We start from the raw sequence: 4,806 nt of genomic DNA, 5'->3' as shown, positions 1-4,806 counted from the left end.
ACAAAGCAATCCTTATCTAATGTGTTTTTATATTTCTGTAGTCGTTTAACGGATGGACAAAGTGATCAAAATTCATATAAGAGCTTCATCAATGATAGTGGGAATTCTAGAATTCCGATATTCGCTGAGGATAAAGCTAATCTGGATCATAATGATAACAAGGCGTCAGCAGCTTCACTACTCTAACTGCCCAATATAGATACAGATACAGCTTCAATGTCGTCAAAATATATTTCGTCTGAAACTAGTCAAAGCTCCGAACAATCTGAATCATCAGGCAACTACAATGCATCAAAGAGAAATAAAGCAACATCGGGCTCCAATGCTACTACCAACCTAGCATTCATTGACTCTACTACCACCCCTGGATTCCTTATTAAGTGGAAAAAATATGAAATCACGGCAGCACCAAATGTTACGAACTTGACTGTTGGAATGTTTTGTTCATTCGCAACATTTTTAGCCCATTGTTGTAATATGTCATAAATGACCAAATCAAGTGTGTGCAATCTAGTCCACACCACTACCTCAGACGAAGTAGAGATACTGTTTCCAATAGACCCTCGACTTAAGAAAACATTAAAATTTTCACTAAGAGCAAAATGAAAAGTTCAAACTAAAGGTTTAGAGTGTTATTCCTTTACAATCGTTTTGAAACAAATCTTGTGAACACAAGAAGAGGGATGACAATGAGGCGAGGCAGTGCACGATCAAGTGGATAACATGTATGGAGATCAAATTTGTAACAAAAAGAAGAAACTTGTAATACCCTGTATATTTCTAAGCCAGAAAATGAACCATTGTTCCTACGTATGAAACCTCCTATCCTGTGATTCATATTTGAGTACATGACTTGTAATGAGTATCCTAGTGAGAAAAGAGCTCATGATGTGTTAAGCATGTTCATAAAAGTCACTTAGAGTAAGGCAAGCTAAGAGCCTTTGAATCCCTCAAGTTTTAGTGTTTGATTCCACAAGGGTCATCTTTGAATGAGCATAACTTGATGTATATGTGGTATTTTGGCAGGTTTAGACCCACCAAATTGTAGAGAATCGAATTAATTTTCCAACAATACTAATTTTACCAAAATCCGAAACCCGAGCAAGAAGTTATGGCTTTGCAAAGTGGAGTGTGTCGCCTAACATAAGGTGTGCAACGCACAACCTAACTTATGACATAAGGTGTGCGAAGCACAACCTAATGTATGCGATAAGGTGTGCACCACACAACCTAGATTACGCGATAAGGTGTGCGCCGCATATCTTATGGCCCAAGTGACGTAAACACTCCGTTTTTGGGTCGTTTTAAGGGTAAAATGGTCCTTTTCCACCCATATATAAGCTCCCAAAGTGGGTTTTAGCCCCAATTGAAGCAAAATAAACTTCTTTTTCTCAAAAACCTCTCAAGAACGAGTTAGGGTTCCAATTAGGGGATTCAAATTCAAGAAGTTTCTCCGTCAATCTTCGTAGGATCACGAACTAAGGTATGCGTTGTGTTGATTTATGGATTCCTTTCATCCATAAAGCTCAAGAACCCTATTTAAATTATGAATCATGTTATTATGTTGTGGGTTGTTCAAGTTTATATGATGGTTGTTGTTTGATTCCCAAGTTGGGATCTTTATGTGAAATTATGAAACTACGTTAGCATATAAATTGAAATCCATGAATTTTTGGGTTTATGATTTGTGAAATTTGATGATTTCACCTATGCCTTAAGTTGTGCAGGTAAGGTGTTTGATAAAATGCCTAAAAGGGAAATAAATTATGCCTTATAGATAAATTGTGATCCAAATGATAAATGCATGCTTTACCTTTATTATCAAAACGACTTCTATGATATTGTTGTGCATTATGAATGTTTGAAGGATTACTTAGGGGACTAGTTGATGAAATATTAGTATGTTGATATGTAATCTCATTCATGTACAAGATTATGATAACCATGTACTTCATGAAATCCCCAACTTATTGTATTATGGATTGTTGATGTTGGTCATATATTCAAGAAAGTCATGCTTTGTCAGTTCCTTCTATCGAGTCCTGGGGGTACTTGTACCCGAAAAACATAGCAGTGTGCCTAGAGCTAGTGTCATGCTTTCACGATATCCTCAGTCAAGCCATGATCCATAGAACTCAGTCAGTCATGTAACTCAGGAAAGCTCAGTAATTCAGTAATCCCAGTAGTATTCCGCCAGTCAACGGAACTCCATGATTTCAGTCTAGTCCAGTTCAGTTAATCATGTTCAGTGTCTATTCAGATGGGAGTAGGAATTAGCACCGAGCGAACCCAAGGATTGGAACGCACCTATTATATAAGGGTGTAATTCTTAAAAACAATCCTTGCATTCCAGAACTACGTAGCCGTCGTAGGTTGAGACATCAAAGCCTATTATATGATGGTCGATGAGGTGGTTTAACCTGTTATATGAGGATTCCCACCGTTCTCGTTAAAGTTACCTATAATATAAGGATCACTCACAGCTTGTCCTTACCAGTGGCGCGGTATTGACATCCTTCCAATTAGGGGACAGATTGGACCCCAGCTCAGCTATTCTGACACATTTTGGGGCATGTCGGTTAGATACTACTTCCCATAGTTTCAGTTATAGAATCAGGACTGTCAGATACAGTCATTCAGTATCAGTAAAAGAACTCAAATAGTTCTTCAAATTCAGGACTATCAGATACAGTCAACTCAGAATTTACGGGACTTAGCTAGTTCCATCAGAACCTAGACTGTCAGATACATTCGCTCAGTATCAGCTATTTCAGTTTTGCAGTTATCAGTACTCAAACTCAGTAATCATGTTATCACGAACTCAGTTACAGTTATTATGTATTCATGCATGTATTGTCACATTCATGTTATCCAGTCAGTTAGTATAGTTCATACATGTGAACCTTTGCATTCAGCCTACCTCACATGCATACCAGTACATTCAATCGTACTGACGCATTCGTGCTATGGTGTTTTATACCATAGGTTCAGAAGCACGAGTTCAGTAGTAAGTCAGCAGTGAGTCCTCGTCCTTCGAGGACGATATGATTAGTTATTTCATTATTTCAGTACTTAGTTTATTTTAGTAGATGGAGTTAGTTGGGGACATGTCCCATCAACTCCTTATTCTGACAGTTAGAGGCTTTTCAGACTATCATGTTTCAGACCGTTTACTTCAGTTGTTTTGGATATTTCATACCCCACCCAGATGTTATGTTTTTATCAGATTTGAACCTTATGGCTTTTCAACCTTTATTTTCGTATTTGTATACATATATTATGCAGTATGCAGGTACAAATATCAGTCATGGGTTAGATTGTGGTCCTTTGAGGTCATGGTCACCGTGTAGCATTCCGGGTACCAGATTCGGAGGGTTACAAACTTGGTATTAGAGCCTAAGGTTCAATAGTGTCCTAGGAAGTCTAAAAGCCGCATCTAGTAGAGTCTTGTACATGGGTGTGTTGCGCGCCACATTTATGTGCAAGAGGCTATAAGATGTGTTAGGAACAGTTTTCCTTCTTTCAGTATTCATGTCGTGCCAGTGAGCATAATCTCAAGTTAATCTCTCAGTCTAATCCTTTTCTCTTCTGTTTATAGTACATGCCTCCCAAGAAGAGAACTAAAAATCAGTCAGCCCCTCTGCCCGAAGATCCTTTGGGCAAACATGTCTCTCATGTAGTGTTCAGAGCTGCATTCACTACTTTTGCTTAGTCAGTTGCTGCTCAGAATGAAAGACCAGCTGTCGTTCCGGCCAACCCAGTGGCCAATTTAGCTGCATCCAGAATTTGGGACTTCACCCGAATGAATCCTCCATCCTTTTTCGGGTCTGAGGCAGATGAGGACCCTCAGGAATTTCTTGATCAAGTTCAGAAATTTATGGACATCATGGGGTTACTTCTAGTGAGAGTGTTGAGCTAGCTGCATATCATTTGCAGGACGTTGCTCACACTTGGTTCAAGCAGTGGAAGTCAGAGAGATCAGTTGATGCAAGATCCATAGAGTAGGAGTTTGTCACCGCATTCTTAGATAGATTCTTTCCCCAAGAGCTGAGAGAAGCTAAGATGTTAGAATTTATCAACCTCAGGCAGGGGAACATGACGGTGTAAGAGTATTCTCTTAAGTTTACTCAATTAGCCAGATATGCTCCTCATGTGGTTGCAGACAGTAGGGCCAAGATGCGTAAGTTTGTTTCTGGGGTGAATGATAATGTGGTCAACGAATGTAGGTCTGTGATGTTGAATAGTGACATGACTTTAGCCAGGCTTATGACTCATGCTCAGTAGATAGAAGAGCAGAAGATTAAGATAAGGGAGAAGCAGAATAAGAGAGCAAGGACAGGTAGTTTCAACTTTGCTCAGCCCAAATGAGAAGGAGGAAACCGTTCTCAGTTTCGTGCTAAGTCATCAGTTCCAGCTCCTTCTTCAGCTAGTGCTCCAGCTCCTAAGTTCAGAGACGGCAACAGAGATAGAGCGTCAGGCTCTAAGTCTCAGGGCTGTATTAGCAGTACCCGCACCTATCCTCTTTGCCAGACTTGTGGCAAGCACCATCAGGGTATTTGCAGAGCTGGCAGCGGTATTTATTTTGGATATGGCCAGCCAGTCCACAGAGTCAGAGACTGTCCTCAGCCAGGTCCTCAGGGTCAGCAAAACCGTTCCTCAGCTCAATCCGGTCGCCCAAATCAACAGGGGGCCACTACCAGTGCTACTAGTGGGCAATGCCCAAACCGACTTTATGCTCTCCAATCCCGGCAAGATCAGGAAAATTCTCCTGATGTAGTTACTGGTACGTTACAGATCTTTCATGTG

The sequence above is a fragment of the Capsicum annuum genome, chromosome 6 (assembly GCF_002878395.1).
Source record: "Capsicum annuum cultivar UCD-10X-F1 chromosome 6, UCD10Xv1.1, whole genome shotgun sequence".
In the NCBI taxonomy this organism is placed as follows: Eukaryota; Viridiplantae; Streptophyta; class Magnoliopsida; order Solanales; family Solanaceae; genus Capsicum; species Capsicum annuum.
Note: the sequence above shows the minus strand (reverse complement) of the source record.